At 44.4% G+C, this 22,650-nt stretch overlaps 1 long non-coding RNA gene across 1 annotated transcript; it reads left to right on the top strand.

Annotated features, from left to right (window-relative positions):
* Window positions 1–3,543: 3,543 nt before the first annotated feature.
* Window positions 3,544–22,111, top strand: LOC309848728. Its single transcript, XR_014303239.1, has 3 exons — window positions 3,544–3,831; window positions 20,134–20,175; window positions 21,941–22,111. It is a non-coding gene; the product is annotated as an uncharacterized lncRNA (long non-coding RNA).
* Window positions 22,112–22,650: the final 539 nt, after the last annotated feature.

The following is a 22,650-nucleotide window of genomic DNA, read 5'->3' as shown; positions in this document are numbered from 1 at the left end:
GACTCCAGCACTCCCGAGCTGTCTCGGTGTGGACGAGTCCGGGCATCTCTCTGAAGCTGAGGTGCCTCGTCTGCTTTTGCAAATCGAAAAAAACCCAGAAGACCCACACGAGAGAACCTTTGCAGAAGCACTTTGGAAATTGCAAAAACACGGCACAAATGAAGGGCTTCCGTGAAAACACTGTTAGGCTGACAGAAAACCCCTAGCTTCAGGGGGAGGTTGAAAAGGGACCACAGGGGTTTTGGAAGCGCACACAGAGTGAAGGGACCAAGTCACCTTCACGGCGGACACAGCCCCCCGCAGCAGGCTCGCAGGAAGGAGGCGTCATTGGCAAGAAAACTTCAGAGAAGAAAAGAAACATTTGAAAATGGATTTTGAAGTCTTTAACGCCTTCCACACTGAGGTGAATCCTGCAATATTGTGCCTGCCTTCCTCTCAGCGGATCTACGGGACACCACTGGATTCTCTTTAACAAACATTCGCTCTACGGAACTGCAAGCCGCCACCGTGGATTCTGCCCATGGAGTTGATTCCAACTTCTCCGAAGAGGGAAACAATGACGTTTTAAGAAGCTCAGCGTGTATTGGCTCACGGCTGTGACGTCACGCACGGTTCCACCAATCACGGCGTGGTGAGGAAATTTCCGGCAGCAGCCGCATCCACCCAGGTTCCTGGGATTCATTTGTATTTTTCTAGAGTCTGATAATTAAAGTGCAGAGATCCCTCCTGTCCCGAGGATGCTTCTTGACATTCAGATAATGCCGAACGATTCTGAGAGTGATTATAAAGAAAGTGATTATAAAGAAGATTTAGTTAGTACCTGTGGGGTTGTACATTGGTGCAATAGTTGGAAGCTGACATGACTCTGCTGTTTTCATTAAAAAAAAAAAAAAAGATTTCATTTATTTGACAGAGAGAGAGAGAAATCACAAGTAGGCAGAGAGGCAGGCAGAGAGAGATAGGGGAGGAAGCAGGCTCCCTGCGGAGCAGAGAGCCTGACATGGAGCCCGATCCCAGGATTCTGGGATCATGACCTGAGCCTAAGGCAGAGGCTTTAACCCACTGAGCCACCCAGGCGCCCCTGCTGTTTTCATTCTAATGGAGTTCTTTTCACTGGGAGTGCCTTCCTGAGAAGAAACCCCAGTTTGACCACAGCAGAATGACGCACAGAGAGCCTGGGTCAGAGGGATGAGCCCTAGGACACAAATGGTTCGGAACAGGCTACCTCAGGATGGGGACCTCGGTGATAGATCTCTGTAGATAAAAGGATAAACCATAATTTGGGCCCTGTTTCTACACCATTAATTCAAGCGAAAATAAAAAAAAAAAAATCACACGAGAGGAAGGTGCTTAAGGTGTTCACTAGCAATGATGAAATGATAGCCATGTCTTGTTATGTATCGCTGTAAGAATTGCTATTTTAAAATAAACCAAGAGTCAGGGACATTTCTGAAACACCTTGCAGCTTCTAAGGTGACTTCACCCAGCTTGATGGATTCTCCTGCTGGAGGAGGACAGGCTTGGGAGGACTGACTTAGATTCAAAATCGACTTCTCCCACTGACTTGCGGCATGGCATGAGTAAGAAATTTAACATCTTTGAGCCTCAGTTTGCTCCTCTGTGAGAAGGTGATAATAATAGCCTTGGGTGCCATTTTGTGGATTAAATGGGCTAATGTATCTAATACACCCAGAACAGGTGTAGGTGCTTAAAATGTTAATTTTCCCCTTCCTTTGTGAAAGTTGATGAGTTCAGACAGCCTTTCTGAACTGAACTTGAATGAGTCAATGGGAAGAACTCTCTTTGGAATTTTGTTGATTCCGTTGACCAAAGAGACAGTACAGTCCAAAGCAAAGCATAGAATTAATACCCAGTAACAAATTAGGAAAGTTTTTTCTCTTTCCTAGCAATGCACTAATGGTAGGCATTAATTTAGGTGAATGCAGTGTAAGCTCTGTTTGGGAAGGGTCTGTAACGTCAGAGCTTGATCAGTGCCTGGAGCTAGTAGGTGCTCAGTAAACATTTGTTGAACAAATGAATGAATAAATGCCTCCCAACCCCTGATGTCTTTACTCCTTCCTACTCTTTTCATCCAGTTTTGAACATTTCTATAATTTACATCCATGCCTTTAACATGTGTTTTTCCATGGATTTCCCCCACTTCCTTGCAAAAAAGTCGAGTGATCTCCCTTATCTAGACTAACGACGAACAGGTTGGTTATTTTTCTGTTGATGTTCTCAGTGCAGAACAACTGTTCTGTACAAATGAGCATTCAGCAAGCTGCTTGGTCCCCTGCCCTTGGGAATTTCAGTGTATTTGATTCCCTCTGTAGGGTTTCTGGAATGACCCTCATCTCCTCCAGATGGACTTCCTCCTTCCTCTGGTTAATGACATAGTCCTTTCTCAATGGAGACCTGGTCCAGGCGGTTGTCGGTTAGACCATCTTTTGATTCAACAGTGTTTCACTAGGAGAATCATTTGGGTTTGTTTTCCCAATTAACTCTAACAGTTATACTGTTACTATACAGTGATACCTCCTTAATGCCACTTCTTACTTCCCATTGTTAGATTTTAAAAATCAAGGGAAAGTGATATTTGCATGTTAAATGTAACTCATATACTTGGTTGTTTTTGACATATACTTTAGGGACAGAGGAGGGGGGGATGACACCAGCAAGGGAATAAAGCCTTATACGCCTCATACCAACCTCTTCCACCAATTGCTTCCCAATATTCAAACCAGAAGAAATGATCATTTAAACAATAAGACGTAACTTCAAAAAACAAAGAAAATATGGAACGATGACGGGAAATTCTCAGTTTTCAGTGCTAATAGCATACCTTCAGTATAATAAGACCATTAAAAATTCACTAGACACCAGAGAGACTGAAGAACACAAACCTGCCTTTTCGCCGTATTATATGACACTTCAGACTTAATATTTTAAAGGAGTTTTGCATTGATTAAGCATTTCATTTACATATATCGTCATAGGTCTGCGTTTACAAATGTTGCTGCTTTGCATGCATTTTCAGATTGAGAAAAGGCAAATCTAATGGCTCAGCTTCTTGACATTCCTCTCAGTGAAAGGGTTCCTTTAAAAATCAACAGCTAAAAAATAAATTGGCCCAGGCATTTTTAGATCACCGATCAGAACAAACAATGGTTTTTCCTTTCTTTTCCCTTTGAGGTTTGTGCATGAGTCAGTATTTTAAAATTGAAAAATGTGCTGCTTCATAAACTCATTATCACGGGCCTTTGGAATGCTGGCAAAAGCAAACAGAAGAAAACTTTTTCCTAAATTGTAGGTGTGCAAAATAGCAATCAGTGTGTAGTCTAAATATTCTCTCCTTAAAGCCCCATCAGAAATCTCTGCGTTATGATCTATTAGGGATAACAATTTTAAATACATTTAAAAGGTCAGGACTCATCTTCAGGCCAGTACCTAGTAGTTGGTAATTTGTAGAATTCACTGTCTTCACACCATCATGGCCAGCAGAGTTCGGATGAGTTCTAAAGAAGTTATTACAGCCAGCTGGAGAAGAAATGCATGTATTTAAAATACGTTAAGTATTGTTTTGCTTTCAACAAAATAAAGTGCTTTTAAAAACTGCATGAACTGGGCTTCTGCCTAGCACGTTGTCTGATACTAAGTAGCTAATGAATGAAATAAGTCTTTGCTAATGTTGTTTTAAAAAACAAGCAAAGAGAAAGTAAGCCTACAGAGTGGTTACAGCTCGGAGCGAGTGGAATCCACGGAACGGACCAGTTTCCATCTGGGCCCTGACCGTGCTGTGGGCTAAAAAGGCCCTTGCTGGAGGTTGGAGAGGTGAGTCGCGCCGAGCCAGAGTCGGCCTTCCCGCCTTCTCAGAAGCGCGGCTGACCTGAAATCACACCCATCAGCTCGAGGTCAGGATTTCAGAGCCGGGGCTGGGTGCGGGATAGAATTTCGACCTCGGTGTTCCGCCGGCACGACTGACTTCTGCACATTCCACGCCGGGACGCCTCCCGGAGCCCCCAGCTTCGTGCAGACTCTTAAGTTACCCGGAGAGCGAGCAGAAGGGTAGCTCCGACGGGGCCGAAGGGATTTCCTGGCTTAGGCGCTCTCGGTTTCCTTTCTCTTCTCCCCCTCCCGTCCCCCGCCCATCCTCCCCCGGGAAAGTGAAGTCGCCGAGGAGCGTCCCGGGGGCCGCTGGGGCTCGGCGAGCGCAGAGCCGCCGCGCGGGGGTTGGACGACGCCCGAGCGCCCGGCCGCCGAGCGGGCGCCCGCGGGCGCTGGGGCTTAGGGAGGGCCCGCCGGGTACCCGGCCGCCCGGGGCACACGCGACGGCCGCCGCAGCCGCCGGCTCGGTGCGAGGCAGAGGGGAGGTGGAGCGGGCCACGCCGGCGAGACGAGCACAGCCCCCGCCGGGTGCTGGGACCCGAGCGAGCCGCGCGCAGCCCGCGCCGCCCCACCCCTCCCCGCGCGCCCAGGAGTTCCGGGCCCCGGCTCGGGCGCTCCGCCGGGGTCCCCCCCTTTTCGCCCGGGGAGGGGGCCGCCTCGCTCCTCCTGGGACTCGACGATTTAAACCCGCTCCCATCTCGCTTCTGCTCCCAGACGGCGGCCCCCTCTCCGTAGCCCCCAGGGCGCTCGGGGACGCCCCCGGCACCGTGAGAGGCCCCCGCGGTGCTGGGGGAGGACGGAAGGGGGAGCCAGGGACCGGGCCCAAACCCAGCAGAGGCACGAGGGTGGAGGTGAGGATGGGGACTCGGGGGCCTGCAAAGCCCCCTGCCCCCGTGGAGCCTGGAAGCACCAAAGGGAGCGAAGAAAAGGCGCTGCCTGTTCGCTGTCGGCCCCAAACTTCGGGCCCGGGCCCGCGGGCAGCTGCGATCGCCTGCGGGAGGCCGAGGGTGTGAGGGCGCCCCCGGCCGCGAGCCCGCAGAGGCAGGGGTGCGGGGGGCTGTGAGCCCCCGTGGCCGGCGCTCAGCCCCGGGCGCCACCTTCCTCTTAGGCCGGGGAATTGGGCGCCACGCCGTGTTGTCCCTGCGGCCCTACACTTTGTGGGGCTGCCAGGGGGAAGCGCCGTGTCATCGGCCTGCAGCGAGCGGCCAAATGACAGAGCGCCCGGCCGCCCGGCGCCCCAGCCTCGGCCGCGCAGCCGGGCCGGGCGCCTGCAGAGCAGGCCGAGCTGCCACCCGGCGCGGGCGCTTGCGGGGCTCGGGCGGCGGGTCTCCTGCTGCGGCCCGCGCGGGGTGGGGGTGGGGGGGCCAGCCCCAGCTGTCCGCGCCCTCCACCCCCTCTCCTGGGAGCCCTCGGGGTCTGGGACGAGCGGGGAAAGAGACCTGTTGAAAACTCGAAACGCCAACTTGAAAGACAATCAAATCGCCCGAGTGAAACCGTCTCTCCAATTTGATATTTTGAAATGTCATAAACGCTGCATTGCAGTAAGATTGCTGCTCCCTTAAATGGGCCAATAATTTCCAGCTCTCTCCCACAAATTCCTCCAACCGAGGATTTCAATGTAAAGCAATTGAAAGAAGTAAAAACCACTTTATTGCTGTTCGAAAATTCGCATGCATTTATTCTGTTTAAAATTTGATATAGGGCATTTTTTTTGTATTCTCATTTATCGCTTGCCAAGAAATAATTAAGAATAGGAGCTCGAAGATTAATTTTAAATAAAAAATCTTCTCAAATGAAAATGTCAGGTCATAAAAATTCCTTTTAAATCATAACAGCATATAAATCTTTGAAATTAACCATGTAATTACAATGTCTATCAACTTTTACCTTGAGCTTTGAGCCTCTCTTTTTAATCTTCCATTCTTTTTTAATGAATAGCTATTTTGAAATTAAAAAGTACTGTTCATTACACATGCCCCACTATAATAGGGTTTTTATCATATTTGCTCTATGTAAAAATACTTGCTACTTTGTAATTATTCACACGCCGATCCTTTCCTATATTGAGTAGAAAATAAAAAATGAAATAGAAGTCAAAGGTGCTTTAGAGCTGAATGATTTACACAATTCATTAAGGACGGTGATTTTTCAGTTAGCATCAGATTAAATGGTTACTTACTCTCAAATAGCCCTTGGGGAGTTGAATTGCTGGGTAGCAAACAGATTAAAGTTTGCATTGAAAGAAAAATTGAATTCAGAGGTAATCAATAGCATAATAGGGGCAGTGAGTGGTGCCTGCTGCCTGAAATGAAATTACCATATTTTTAATCTTAATTTTCCACTCTGTTTATCTGACAGTGTGGATGTGCAATCCAAACAGATAATGAGAGAGTGGGATATTGACACTGCTGTCCTCTGGAGTGCTTGTTTTCAGTGATTAAATGCTGTGATCTGTGATTACTTTGTGCAAGGATGTCGGGGCTGCTGGCCAGAACCGTGGGAGGGGCACTCACTCAGCAGCTGTAGCTCCCGGCTCTCCCAGGTCCTAATGTCTGAAATCATTTTCCACTGGCGATATTGAAAAATAAAGATTACCTATTTATGTATCTACGTCAGCTGCACAAATTACAATAATTAATCCCATTATTATTGTTGTCCTGACTCAAAAACATTTAATTAGATCAATAGGTAGTGAACCTTCTCTGTAAGTTTTGTATTAATGAGCCAACAAACTTGCTTCTTACAAGAAGATGTGAGCTATAGAGTGCAATACACTGGAAAACTTCGAAGGGAAACCGAATTATGGTGAGAGAGGCTGCAGAGAGAGGAAGACTGGGGGTAATGTCCTAGGCATCCAGCCAGCCCCACTGGCTGCAATGACATAACAAGCTATGATAATTTTTAAAAATGCAAATAGTCTTCTCCGGGTATTGAGAGGAAATCCTCTTGTACATTTAATTAAATTAATACCTCTAGCCAAATAACAATGGAACCCAATCACAAAAATGCAAAGTCATTAAAGCCTATATTCTCTAAAGTCATTATCTTTTGATATCTAACCGCAGCTTGTAGTTAGTATAGTTCTGAAAAATACTCTGTATGGAAAGCGTTACTCGATTTTTGCAATGAGGAAATTTACAATGCTTCACATTAGACAACATATTATGGAGGCATCATTTGAATTTGAATCACTTAATCCTGCTGTGGGAATAGATTTACAACAGATGATGGCTATCTACCATCTACACCAACTACGTGCAATGTACAGCTTCCTTTGGCTTCCACTGGGTAAAGTCTGCGTGTGTTTGGAGAATTCGGTAATTATGCACAGTTAATTAATTTATCCTCCTTTATACATATGTGGACACAAATCAAAAGACATGAAGAGAAAGAGTGACGGGAGGCACTGGCTATCTGATAATGCTTACACAGCGTTTATTTCTGCAAATCAGAGAGTAGTCACAACAAAAAAGTGATAGCGTTGTGCCTCATTCTGTCATTCCTTAACTTTGGGTCGGGGTACTGTCTTTAATCCCTCACACACATAATTATTTTTTTCTCTCAGTCATTGCTGGTAATGCACAACTCTGGGAGCAGAAAGATCTCGAGGCTAGGACTCAGAAATGAGGAGTGTGAAACAACTGTATGAAGGAAGTAAATGAATGCCTTGGCTGGCTGTGAATTCAAGTTCACTAACTCTCTGAGTCTTGCCCCTCACAGAAATCCCCAGCGTTTCCCAGGAGGCACATGCTGAAAATTGGAAAAATTTTAATCAGTTAGTATTTTAACCTGTGAGTGGCCACAGGTACCTCTGCTCCTGTAGCCAGCATTGACTGGGTGGAGAAACTGGAGAGGCGTGATGAAAACCGACTGACAACTAATGCTGAGTTTCAGATTTTAAGCATAGACTAAAAAATTTCCCTCCTTTCTCTATAAGCCTGCAGTAAGATTTGCACCTCTCGGTTTTACCGTTTGCTTTAGATACGCCCTGTGCTGCGGTATTTTGTAAATTGCTCTAAAGAAAGGTGACATTAGACCCACACAATAAATGAATATACTCAAATCCCAGTGAATCTACGTAGCAGAGCTGGAATGAGCTTAAAATTTTTGCTTAGAGTCTTCAGAAAAAAATCACAAAAAGATGTATCAAACAGATTAAGTTTGGACTGATTCTTTTACATCGAGTTTTAGTGCCATTTTGACAATTTATTCAGTATTCAGAAAAATCCATAAACTTGAATATAAACTACCTACAGTCCTGTCTTCATTACAACAAACTCATCCAATTTTTTGATAACTTGTATTGTGCCCTTTAAAAAATTTTTTATCAATACTTAACCATGCTGATTCTTATAGCAATGGAATATGACTGATACATTTCCATTGACATGGAAAGTAGTCAAAGTGCTGTTTGAACTTTTTTCCCCCTATCTCTTGACTACCTCTATAATCCAACTGAAACCTAGGTTTTCTAAGGATACAAAAGCTTTCCTCTACCCCTATACCTGCAGTCACCATTGGAAGTTTATTGAGCTTCAGAGCACACAAAGAGAGTGAGAAAATCCAAACCAATCTCTTTCCTTTCACTTTCTAAATCCTGACATGGTCCATCACCTTTTAAAAATAGTGAGCTGGCCTTCCCCAAAAAGGAGAAAGGAAACAAAATCTAATGGAAAACAATGGCAGAAGGATAATCTAATCTTTAAATAAGGAGACATGTTTCTGAAAGCTTAAGAAGGGTGAGTTTCACACTGATGTCACCTTCTCCTGAAAAATGCGAGCTCTCCAGGAGGTGAAGAGAAAAATATTAATGCCATTAATCCATTGTCCCCGAATTCTCCCTAAAGAGATGGGATTTGAGGGGAAGGCTCCAGGTCACAAGAAGTGGAAGCATTCATGGAAAACAAATGGTTTGCTCCTGATTGGCGCTTAGCTCGTTCAACCATTAACAAGCTAGTCCTGGGAAACCTCAGTGTTCCAATGAACCACACACAAACAAGTAGCGATTACTTCCCGTAGGTGACCCAAGCCCTCCTTCTGATATTAGTTTCTTATGACTCACAGAAGAAAGCATTCTTGTCACAAACCCTGGAAAGGAAAGTCCATTCTGGGGGTGCTGCTAGGTTGACTAAGGTCTTCTGTACACTTGGTATTCAGGAAACAAACTCCAAAATGGGTTTCTCTAAGGAAATGATAACACCGATTCGATACCACCAAATATGTTCATGATTTTTCTTCACCTGTAGAAGCCAGCAGTCTTTAGGCTAACTTCTGAAGCCTGAACGTCCTTGTGGCAGTAGGCACAATCTTGTCAGCAAGAATGACAAAATAAAGCTACCAGTGATGCAAAAGGGGGTAGTCATCATTTCTGTAGAAGGAAGGGGAGGAGTAGGCTATGAGTTTCATAAAACCTGCTTGGGGACACACGTGGGTTATTTCCTGCTCTGTCTTCAGTCTCTAGCCCAGTCTCTGACACGTGCTAGATATGAATTACCTGCCTAAAGAAGGAAAAGACAGGTATAGCCCAAGTTTGAGAACTCTCAGATCTGATTTTAAGTACCATTAATGGTCCAGGCCTCAAATGTTTAAGTTATGGTGAAAAACCAGTATTCTCAGGGCTGGCTGCATTCCCTAGCTAGACCCTGTCTACAAATTCATTACCTGACTAAGGAATCTGGGCAGTAGAAGCAGTAACCCAGTGAGTGAATGAGCCTAGCCTAAGGCACCTTACACAGCCCCTACCACTCACATACTCAGTAAAGGACAACTGGTCACCTTCCAGACACGGTCAGTTCCAACGGCTACAGAGGTATGCTTGGGCTCTGTCTTCTTATCACATTGCTCTGACATTATGCTTCAGCTTTGCCTCTCCCTCCCCCCTTCGAGGAGATGGATTCCTTGAAGACAAGAACCAATTCCTATCTTTATTTCTTCTTTCCTTTACACAGACAGTCCTCCCTAGGTGTCTACTGAATAAATTAAAATAAGGCTGTGTGGTATGTTGGCAAAATCCTGTTCTGAGCTCCTCCTGGCTAAAAAAAAATTACTATAAATACTATCCTTCTAAAAGTTCCATTCAGAAGTCTGTCTCTGCCTCAGTGGCCCCTTGGGAAGGCAGTTACTAACCAGGGTACCCCTTCCATCACGCACGAAGCAAACACATGGCTCTAGGTATCTCGCAGCCTTGGAATCCTGTGAATCCAAGTTAGTTTTCTTGAAAAGTTAGCCCCTGACTAGGGGCTAACATTTTGGGAGACTGCAGTAACTACACGTGAAAGTAGAATTTTCCAAATCATTTTCCCCTGACCCCTTCCTCATTCCAAGTAGAAAAGACTTGGAATGAAAAAAAAAAAAAAAAAAAAAAAAACCCTTTCCAAATCAGGACTCTTTTCATCTCATGCAGAGAAGCCACAGGAAAAACACATTTTCTCTATAGAAACATAACCACAATATGAACCTTCGGGAATGGCCTCACATTTGAGTGCCTGGGAATAAGTCTTTCATTTGATTTTGCTCTAACCGAGGCCCTCCCACGACCATGAGGCCCATCTGTCCTCCTTCAGCCAGAGAAAACTCGTAACTTTAAGTCAGAGAAGAGCCCTTTCTGCTGCTAATGGCTATGGGTATTGTGGTCAACCCCCAAGGTGGCCGTAATCCCACCCCCTGGTCTTCATGTCTTTGTGTCAGCCTTTCCCACACTGTACAGAACTGTCCATGAGATCAATAGGATACAGAGAGGTAGTGATTAGCCACTTCCTAAATTGGGTTATAAAAGACTGTGGCTTCAGAGGGGGGGCCTATTCTCTCTCTCTCTCTCTTCACCTGCTCTGGGGGAAACCAGTTGCCATGTCGTAACCCTGCAAAGAGCTGGAGAAGCCAGCTGCCAAGTCATGAAGACCTTCAAGCAACCTATGGAGAGGCCCATAAAGGAGGAAACTGAAGTCCCCAGTAACAGCTAATGAGGACCTGAGGCCCACCAACTGCCCCATGAGTGAGTGAGTTTGGACCTAGATCTTCTCCCAGTTGAGCCTTCAGATGAGACAGCAGCCCCGTTCAATAGCTTGACTATAACCGCAAGAGAGGTGATCCCTGAAACAGAATCACCTAGTAAGCTGCTCCCAGATTTGTGCTCCCAGAAACTGTGAGATCATATATATTTGTTGTTTAAAGCTGCCAGGTTTTGGTGAAATTCGTGACCCAGCAAAACCAGTTCTTAAAAATATAGGTATGAAGAGTTTTACTTCTGCATCATGCGATAACAATTGCACATCTTCAGGACTCCTTTTTATGCTTAATGAGCCTTTACTGCCTGCCTTAGTAGACGTGAGTCTAAGTATTCTAAACTGGGAGGTCTAAATTAATAGTATACTAAGATGTGGAGGGTGCACAACCTTGTTTTTAGAGTTTGTGGCAAAAACCTTCTCTCTCTTTTATAAAAGATCTTATTTATTTATTTGACACAGAGAGAAAGAGCATAAGCAGGGGGAGTGGGAGAGGGAGAAGCCGGCTCCCCAATGAGCAGGGGGCCTGATGTGGGATTCTATCCCAAGACTCTGGGATCATGACCTGGGCCAAAGGCAGATGCTTAACCAACTGAGCCAACTAGACACCTGCAAAACGTCTTCTTGATATTATGCCTTTAATATGTAAGTTTGAGGACCTTGCTGGGACTGCATTGATTTGACCTGGATCAGTAACTATTTTTCTCTGGCCATAATTTTAAAAAATTATGTAAATAGACTTACAGTTTGAATGAGAACAGGAGAAACTCCTGTGGATACAGTTCATTCATTTTGTCCCACATTTTGAAAATCAGGGTAATGGACCCATATGGGTCCAGAGGGGATGCTAAAAGCAAGATGTGATTATAATGTCACCCTGGATATTATTTGAAAGATTACTTTTCCTTTTTAAATTCTCCAAAAGATTATAATATGATAAATATTTACAAGCAAAAGCACGCACCCGGTCTGGAGTTTGGTAGAATAAATAGAATACATTTGTTCAGAGTTGAGAAGCAGAAACCCATTCTAGTTTGAAGATAAGACATTTCCCTTGCCATCCTAACCTGAGTATTTAACAATAGCTATGAATTTATGACAACACCAATAACGACTGTTTACTGAGAACTTCTGTGATTCACATCCACATCTGCACCTGTAATTCAGATCTCCCTTTAGACTGAATTTGAGTTATAGGTATTATAATCCCATCGTGTGGGTGTGGGGTTGAGGCTGAGGGGGTTTGGATAGCTTGCCGAGGCCATGCGGTTGGTAGTAATGGACAGAAGACTCAAATCCAGGCCTTTCAGAGTCCAAGGTTCATGTTCTTAGAACTATGCAATATTGCCGCCCCGGAACGTTCTTTTATTTATTTATTTATTTATTTATTTATTTATTTGACAGACAGAGATCACAATTAGGCAGAGAGGCAGGCAGAGAGAGAGAGGAAGGGAAGCAGGCTCCCCGCTGAGCAGAGAGCCTGATGCAGGGCTCGATCCCAGGACCCTGAGACCATGACCTGAGCTGAAGGCAGAGGCCTAACCCACTGAGCCACCCAGGCGCCCCTGGAACGTTCTTTATGGTAGTTTTAGTAATGCCAATGTATTAGCAACAGTTGAATTCTTTAGTATAGATGTATAGCAAATCTATAACCATCACTAACAACAAAAAACCCCTCATGTTCAAAAAAGATTTTTTACGAAGGTCAAGGTGAAAAAAGAGAGTCTCCTCATTGAGAGGATGCTCAGAAGAGAACAGGTAAAGGGTGATGGTTCTTAGCCTCTGAGCCCTTCTCCCCACACAGCGGATGAGAGACGTTGTCAGCACCTTACAGATACACTCTCCTCACACGCCTGCATTTTGTAACTGTTGCCATCTCCTGATTTCAGAGTTGGCCCTTTGTCTCAGAATACTATTTCCCTTTCAGTTTTCCTATTGCAAGAAAATATGATTTTAATACATTTCTAGTATTCAGTGCCAACCTTTAAAAAAATCTATACACATATAATTAGATTTTTTTTTTCTAGGGGAGAAGGCCATTTATGTTATTCATCTTCCCCTGGAGTCTGAGCTGAAGTCTTTGGTTTTTCTAGTTAGGATTCAAATCAGGCAGCTTCGTCAGAGAATTTCCGGGCAGCAGGTGCCCTGGCGCTGGGCAGTGTTTGTGGCTCGGACTTTGAGAGGAATGGGTGAAAAGGAAGATGGCCAAGCTGCCTAACCCTCTTGAGCACATTAGCATCCTTGGGATTCTGCTTTGTCTGTGGCCCTGCTTCTCTGCTTCCATCCCCACTGAGATGCAGAGAGATGCACCGTGGTTCATGGAATCCCACCCAGAAAGGAAGTTCCTGACCATTTATTAAAGTACATCTTCAATAGGGACAATTATCACCCATGACTCATCAGCTTTAATGACAACAGCTTGTCTTATAAAAATCATAGCAAAACGGACCTAGAGGGATTCAGTGCTTTGGGTATTTTGCGTTCCTCTGTGTGTGTGTGTGTGTGTGTGTGTGTACGCACGCGTGTGTGAGCGCCCCTCCTCTTCTTTAAGACGTGCTGCAAATTCACTGCATAAATAATGTGCTTCTCAAGTGTTTCTTTTTCCTTCATATTACAGCGAAAGACCCCATTTTGAGGATGATTTACTACGATATTACTGACACTGCGGTGTGGAAATATCACTGGCAGGTTGAGAGTAGAAATCTTTCTCAAGTAACTATATGTGGCTCGTGTCTCTATCTCAGACTTCTTAAGTTCACCTTCCTTACTTCCTAAGTTTTTGTTTTCTGTTGCTTTCTTCTCTTAAACCAGATGTTTCTTCACGGCTCCGTGCCACGACCCCCATTTTAAAGAGAGAGAAAGATCTAAAACATTAGCACTTGACTCAGGATTACAGAAAGAGCCCATAGCATAGATTTGTACTGTCCTGATTTATGAAGTGTGTACCTGAACAGAACACAGACTATCTCTGCTTTATGCCCCACTGCTCCAAAAAAGAGAAGTGGTTCCTGAGTAATCATCACCAACAATCTCTCAGAAAAAAATATTATCTTGACTCAGGTAACTTTTATAATAGCAACAACAACATTAAAATAAGAAAGTTAACTCAATAGGAAAGTGATTTCTAAGTGGATCGAATGGGTATTAGAATACACCTTTGATAATTTCTGTTTCTGTAAGGAGGTTTTGTTTCCACTTGCCCTATTTTGGAAAGCTTTTGACAAACTGTATCTATTTGATTTGGTTATTAAAACAGCTGATGCAATTTAAAACACATTAAAATAGATTTTTGACTTGCTTTTTGGTTGTCACGATCATAGACCTTGTTGTAAAAGGTCTCTTTTACATTTTAAGACACTAATATCCTACTCTCCTTACAGAAATTTATAACTAACATTAATGGATTAATAGATCACAAATATAGTTTAAACCACAGGTCCCCAGACACTTTTGAAAGTGCATCCCTGTAATTAAGGAAATCTGAGCATGTATCCCCAACCTATGCATGTTTATTTGTAAATTTACACATGTCCTGCTCTAGGTAATGAAGCTCAGCAGGACTTAGTTTCCTTCTTGTATTTTAGATGAAGAAATATCAGTTATAGTTTTCTTCCTGCATCTCAAAGGGTTATTTGGAGCATATTCCATTTTGGAGTTGGCTAATGTAAAACACTGTAGAGTTTCTAATATCAAGTGGAGATTTTTCCCCCTTTAGTTAACATATTTATTCTTTACTGTCCATGCACTTAGGTTACATATATAGCATTTTCACTGTGATTTAATATTAATGTTGTTTTATTGCAATGTAAGTGCAAACGAGGACCACAGCTAAAGTGGAATCTGGACCTGTGATCTGGAGCAAAGTGGGGCAGTGTGTGTCATCAGAATGTTGGTGACAGGCAAAGGGATGGTGCTATCAGTATTGTCAACTCTATGAAAGTTAGGGCAAAGGGATGGTGCCATCAGTACAGTCAACTATCTGAAAGCCTATGAGAAAGAGGTTCCTGTTTGTTCTTTCTCTTTCTAGAAAGACCAGTGGAATCCAGTGGAAGTCACTGGGAGGCAAATTTTGCTCAAGGGACATTTTAATTTACTGACTTTTTGACAATGGAGGCTGCCTCATGGCCAACTGTCATCCTCTTGTGGAATGAACCCCCCATCTCAGGGACTAATTAAGTAGGGGCTAGAGCCATTGGAAGGATGTAGATAGGTTCCTACAAACAGGAAAGTTGGATGTAATAGTCAATAATGTGGCTTTCAATTCTTAAGTCCTGTCATTTTATAATAATCAGAGAATAATTATTCAAAGGGATGAATTGCTTTGCCACAAAGAGACATGCTGATGCTGCTCAGAAGGGTGAATGTTCCATTGGAGGCAGCGGCCAAAGGGAGATCCTACTTCCAGAACCACAGAATAAATCCACCTTCAGTAGGGCATGGGGATAGCTGAGTATCAATCTTGAAGTAGTATATGACATGAGTTTTGGGAAGCTTCTTTCATTAGAGACCTTTGCAGAGGGAATAAAACATTATTTTTCAGGGAAGGTCTGAACCTCATCGAGTCAAGGGTAAACTGATCTTACCAAGTCCCTTTCATTTCTCTGGTTCTGTGGGTTATGATGACCATCTGCTATGGTTAACCAACTAAAACTACCAAAGGGAAAAAAAAAAGAAAAGAAAAATTTCATTAAAGCATAGAGAAGAAAGTGTCATTTGAATGCTTTCCCTCTGACACGCTTCTTTTGGTTATGAGAAATTTACTATGAGTCAGTGGACAGAAGCAGACTCATCACACATCATCTTTTAAAGAAATAATGAAATACTATGTTGTGTCATTTCTTGCAGATCCAGAACCAAAGGCTGTGTGTGGGTTTCTGGTCTCTGAAGTCTCTTACAAAAATAAATACACTGGAAAATAAAGAGAAAAGTTCCATCACATAGACACAAGAAGCTAGACCCTTCTTTCCGGGTGATAAACGGGGCAGCAAACCCAGTGAAATAGTGACACTTATTGAGAGTTTCTGGGAGCAGAAATCAATGCGATTGCTTAGGGGGCAGGTGCAGTGTGAATAGAGCCCCTCAGTTCTGTCCCGGGCTCGGAAAGGCATGAGATCATGCAGTTCACACGGGCCGCAAGAAAGCTGCCAGTTCTGCCCATCTGGAGCCCGCTGTCAGATGAACTCCCCAAAGGAGCGAGTGCCTGGCTCTTTTGCCTTGCTTACTGGGCTTGCAACTTCCTTCCTCCTTCCTCAGCACAGGCTGGGGTAGGGGGGCCGGGGGGGGGGGTGGGCTGGGGAAGGCCGGCAAACATCCTCTTTTCCAGGGCCACTGGCTGTTGCAAGACTCAGATAACGGGGAAAGTTCCAGTTCTATCAACTGGTCCGTCGGTGCTAATTGTATAATGCTATAATGATTTGTAATCGAAGTTGGGGTAATTTGATCCATGGACGAAACCCTAAATGTCTAATATACACCAGGGCGGAGGTGGGGGAGGGGGGTGGCAAACTCGACCAAGACTTTGCACCCAGTGATTACTTAAATACTAAGGAAAAGCTAAGTCATGATTTAAATCTCAGGTTCTTGAGAACGTTGCCTAGAATATTTTATTAATCCTTAATTTGCTATAAACCATGAATTTTTGCCTGACTCGGTGGATATGTTTAGTTTCTGATTATATTGAAAATAAATCCCTTCTGTTCTGTGAATATAATTAATATTAAGTTAGTTGATTTCAAAGTTTCTGAGGCAGGATAATTTTTGATTTAAGGTTTTAATGGCCTCTCACATTATAATGACAAAAATAGAGACAGGAAGAATCAATTCTATTGTCTGTCATTATCCATAACTTTGAACATTTTAAAATTCTGGGTGTAATGGTATGTTTTAAAGTCTAATTGAGCTTTATTAGTTTTTGCCAGTTATTGAGAAATTGTAATGGCGTAAGCAAGAACTGAGCTGAGGTTTATGAAGCTTTTGAGAAATATTTTTTGGCAAAGCCAGATAAATCTCATCAGAGAACCTAGAGTCAGACAAGTAGAGTGAAATTGAGTCATGTAAAACCAAACTCATGACAGACTGATGTATAAACCAGAAATGATGAGATTATAGTTTTGGATGTAGCGCTGCAATCATGCCTCTGGGTCACACCTGATTGTCTCTCAGCCTCCTTGGACAAGACCATTGTCTCCTGATTCTTAAATGCGTTCCTCTCAAACAGTAGGTTTTATGTCCAATTTCTAGGGATATCTTGTCTATTTTCAATAGGGAGTGATACTATTAACAATGAAGCATCTAGAATGAGCATTATACAAAGATAACTGTCCCTGGTCATTTTTAAAAATAAATACAATTTTCATATTATAAAATTCACTCATCGTGAGTATACAATCAATGATTTTTGGCAAAGCAGGGCTGGGTAAACATCACTACAAACCAGTTATAGAATATTCCCATCACTCCATAAAGACCCCCTAGGGTGTTCACTCCCTGCTCTCACCCCCATCCCCCAAGCCACAGGCAACCACTGATCTATTTTCTATTGTTGGGTCCATGGTCAAAGGAGTGAGACTGATACAAAGCGAAGGTCAAGCAAAGCTTTATTTTGCGCCAAGCATCGAGAATCAAACTGACCGGCCAGGGAAGTCTTTTGCAAAACGGCGACCTCTCTCTGCCTTACAGATTAGCTTTTAAGGGCAAAGGCCATGTGGTTGGGTCTGGCCATGCACAGGTGACCAATAAGATTGTAACACAGAGAAAGCTGCACAGTCCTGCTAGGTCACACATAGGTGACCAATTGAATTACAATTTACCCTATAGTAGATATTTCAACTAGCCTATCACCTTGGTCAGAATGGGCACCCAGAGGGCACCCAAAGGGCGGGGCCCATCCACCTTGGTGGCTAGGAGACAGTATGCACCCTCATTGATTGGATACCTCAGCCTGGCCTGACCCACCCTTGTATTTGGGCTTTGTTATGTGGGACTGGTTTCCAGGACTTGTTTTTAAGTAAGTTCCCTAAGGGCGTGGGGGCAGGGTCAGGATGGAGCTGCTCTGGTTAAATAGGCCCTTACACTATACTGTTATTTTTTTAGAGAAAGAAAGAGCATGTGTGCTCAAGAGGGCAGAGGGAGAGGGAGACAGAGAATTTTAAGCAGATCACATGCTGAGCGTGGAGCCCAATGCAGGGCTTGATCCCATGACACTGAGATCATGACCTGAGCCGAAATCAAGAGTCTGATGCTAAACCCACTGAGCCACACAGGCGCCCCGCAACCACTGATCTGTATTTTCTTGATGGATTTTCCTTTTTGGGAAATTTCATACAAAGGTAACCAGAACTATATGCAGTCTTTCACATTCGGTTTCTTTTATGTAGTATAATAGTATTGAAGTTCATCAACGTTGCAGCATGTATCAGTACGATTTCTTTTCATTGCTGTGTGATACGTCACTGTTTGAACACACCTCACTCACCAGCTAGTGGATAGTTATGTTGTTGTCATATTCTGGCTACTATGAATATTGCTGCTGTGAGCATTCTTATATAAGTCTTGGTAGGGACGTATGTTTTCATTTCTCTAGGGAGGATACCTAGGGGTGGAATTCTTGGGTCATATGACACATCTATGTGTAACTTTTTATGAAATTGTCAAACAGTTTTCCAAAGTGTTTCTACCATCTTGGATTTCCACGGACAATGTATGAGCATTCCAGTTTCTTGCCATCCTCACCAAAACTTATGATTAACTGCCTTTTTGGGCACAGCCATGCTTTCTCTAATATCTCATTTAATGCGCATTTGCTCATTTAACATGTGGGCCGACTGGGGCTCTGGGCGGTGTGGGGGGACCATAAGCACCCTACCTGGGGCCAGCCTGATGGTGCACAGTGGTCAGTGCTCCAACCACTCCATTATTGCATTTCTCAGCTGGAGGCATGGGCATAACCATCCTGAGGAGGTGGGGGACAGGACCCTGGGAGAAAAGATAGGGCAAGAACTCCCCACTGCATTCAGGCATGGTGAAGAGATGATAAACAGTGATGAGGTTTCCAAAGGAAGAGAGTAAGGAAAAAGACACATCCTGAGTAACCGGCTCACCCACCCTGAGAATTTCTTCTCTCCCACTTCAGCGTCTCTCAGTGGCCCCCAACGCTAACTGGCCAAAGCAAGTGGATTCCTCTTCTGCAGTGTCTTGTCCATCTTTTTCTGCATGTTTGCCCTGATGGTTCCTGCTCTCAGGCTTGTCCTCATTAGGATGGTCTCTGGGTCACCATGGCTCCTGCCCACTCTCCTCTCCGCCTCTGCCCCTTTCCCAGTGGGAGAAAGGCATACCCTGTGTCTAGCACACAGGCTGGCGGGCACCTCTCCAGGCTCATTGTCCCCTCCCTGCCCAAGCATTCTCTGTTCCCCCCAAAAATGACTCCAAAAGTTGACGAATATCCTGGGGTGGGTGAGGGTCTCAGAATTGCCTCCGGCTGAGAACACTGCCTTGTTATTCATTAACGGGCTGTCACTGCAGAACTCAATATACCTCATTAGCATAATCTCAGTGAGTTCCAGACCAGGCATGAAGTGAATGCATGCAATGTTTGGGTTCATACTTCAGGCAAGGGAAGACTGAGAACTTGAGAATCAAACAGGGCTTCTGTCTCTTCTCTAGCCCTTTCCAGTTGTGTGAAGCGTGGAGAGTTACTAGGTCTCCCCAAGGCTTGGTATCTTGCCGGTGAATGGGGTAATCGTGCTCTTAGGCTTGTGGTGCAGATGACGCGACGCCATTACGTGGAAAGACCTGATCCGCTGTAGGATGGAGAGGAAACATTCACAAATGGCTCTGGAAAGCGTATTCCCTGCCTGCTTGATTGCAGAGGTCCCATTTTTATTCCTTTTCCATTACTGGGGCCATGCCCAGCGCCCCACACAGAACGCTTGCCTGGTATACCTTTCCGGATGGGGCTGAAGTGAGAGAGAAAAGATGTGTGAACTCGGAGGCTTCAGGATGGACAGAGGAGTCAAGCAAACAAATACAGGGAGGACAGGAAGAAAACTGCCAGCAGATGGCCTCTTCCTGCTTTAGCGTCTTTGCTCTGGCTTTTCTCTCATTATCTGATCCCTGTGTTACTTTAAGCAACTTCAGGAGAAAGAAAATAGAAACCAGCAGCTGAACTCTATGATGCATACCATCGTGGGTCAGACAAGGCGCCTTTTACTCAGGGTCAAGTGTGTATATGCTTTCCTTTCCCTTTTAGATCACAGTCGGCCTGAGGGTAGAAGGACTGCGGCTTGTTTAGGTAAGTCTCCCTTTTCCACAACCACAGTTCTTGGCACAGATGGTCAACAGGTGAATAAACGCACGTCTGATGTGGATAGACCCACCGTTGAGTACAGCGTGTGTTTCGGCGAGCTTCTCGGTCTGTGTTGAGGTCCCCGCGATGATCTGTCACCCCCTCCGTCGCTTATTTGTTGTGCTTCCATTGGCAAATGGTTGGCTAGAGTCAGAATCAGAATTTGGGGCTTGGAGACCACTAACTGGATCAGCTCCCGCAGAACTAGCTTTTGCTAGTTATTTTTAATTGATATAAAAGAATTCCGTTCGCTAACATCACCACTAGCAGACCAAATGAACAGGAAACAGTGGAACCAGAGTACAGGTGAGAACACTAAATGGGGGTGGGGGGAGGTGGCATGCCTGAGTGTCTCAGTTGGTTAAGCATCTGCCTTTGGCTCAAGTCAGGACCCCAGGGTCCTGGGATCGAGTCCTGCATGGGGCTCCCTGCTCAGTGGGAAGCCTGCTTCTCTCTCTGCCCCGACCCCCCATTAGCTCGCTCTCTCTCTTTCTCGCAAAAATAAAGAAATAAAAATACTTAAAAAAAAAAAAAAAAAAAGGAAAACTAAATGCGGATCTTCCAGAAGATGGAGTGGGGAGGAAGGAAGGAGTGGATACTTCCAGGTAATTTTTCTCCAAGTGTGGTCTTTGGACAACCTGCCTGGAGATCACCTGGGTAGGACCGCGTGCTTTTTAAAACAATACAGTTTCCTGGGTCCCGCAGGAAACCTATGGAGTTAGAATATGTTGGGAAAGACCTCCCTTCTCTCTCTTTCTCTTTAATTCGTGCTAACATTTGAGAGCCATTGCTCTAAAGAAAAGAATTTAATGTACATAGCTTTACCAACCCAGTATGTGACACCGGGCAGAGTCACTGTTCTTACAGAGTATTTTTTAAGGTCTTAAGAGACATCAAGTAGTGTTAGAAAGAGAACTGTGGTTTGCAGTTAGAAGAGCTGAGAACTGGTCCGTCAGTGTGTGCCTCGGGCCGACCTAGCCCCTTTGGACTGCAGACTCTCACCTGTCAGGACGACCCAGATGTTCTCTGATGGCGCCAGGATGCCATGAGGCTGGGGTCTTCAAAGCCTGTTTTATAAACCAAAGAGAAGAAAACAAAACAGCCATCCAGGCTTACTCCAGGTCTCTACTGGAGTAAGTCCCACCGGAGCCCATCTCATCGCTCTATGCCGTAGGCTAACGCGAGGTGCGGAGAGGTGAGGCAAACCTGTCCAAGATTTAGCCGCTAAAGAAATGACCAAAAAGTTTATTTTACACGGGAAGGAATTCTGTATTCAAAAAAATTTTCTATATTCAAAAGAGCGGAACAGGGAATCAGGGAGACCTGACATCTACCTGGGCGGCTATTACTAGTTACGTGACTCTGGCTGGTCATTTAACTCCCTGGCTCTCATTTCGTCTTCAGTAAAATGACGTTCCAGAACATTCCAAGGGCCCTTCTAAAATCTGTTTGTGCTTTCATCACTAATCTTCCTCACTATATTTGGTATACCCGTTATGCTTAAAAAATAATAACAATAATAAAATAGAAGAAGAAAAACTCAGTATGCACCAAAGAATGATTATCATTATTGATTTACTTAAAGTACTTTAAATTCCTACTTAAAAATATCTGTATAAGTAAATTTATTTTAGACAGAGGGATCAATATTTTAAAGGTAGGCATTCTATTTCTAAGGGTTTATTTGATTTGAGAAATTATTTAATTTTAGTTTTCTTTAGGTACCTGGTGAAAAATGAGGGTACCTTGCCCCAGACACTTCACAGAGCCAACAGAGGGTTCCAGAAACAGCGACCTGCCTGACTAATCCAGCCGCACGTAGCTCTCCCTGTTTTAAACTGAGGCGAAAGTTTCTACGGAGGTTCCTCTCGCTGTGAAAATTTCATCTGTTTTTACGGACGAGTCTCCCCCACGGGTGATATCGAATCCGATAAGCGAGCACACCCCAAATGTTTCCTTCTCATAATTATCTAAAGCACAGACGAGTTTTGAAAAGACAATTGTCTAGCTTCTTGTGCTGCTTCATGGGCTTTAAGTGCCCACAAAGAGGATTCCTTATGCTTTAATTTCTCTTTATTTTTCTGACTGTAAAGACCCTTGGGGTAAATGCCAGCCCCACAATCCCACCCTTATATGGTGACTGTCAGCCGGCTCCAATGATGTTTCCCGTTCGCTAGGCTCCCTCTTATCTGCCCACAATGTGCTGCCTTTGCAGTAATTCTCCGTCAACGCCCATCTCTTCAATGGCCTGTGAATAGTATTAAATGGTGTTTATGCTAGCTATTGTTGCCTTTTGTGTGCTTTGTCTAATTCACAGAGAAAAGTCTGCTTTTGTGGTCGAAGACCAGCTACGTCATGGCACACCATGTGCCTTCTGATGGGACCCAGTCCTGCTGAGTGATAACATTGCAGGCCTGAGCT

This window comes from Mustela nivalis, assembly GCF_964662115.1.
Source record: "Mustela nivalis genome assembly, chromosome: 15".
NCBI lineage: Eukaryota > Metazoa > Chordata > Mammalia > Carnivora > Mustelidae > Mustela > Mustela nivalis.
This window is presented reverse-complemented; position numbering and strand designations above follow the sequence as displayed.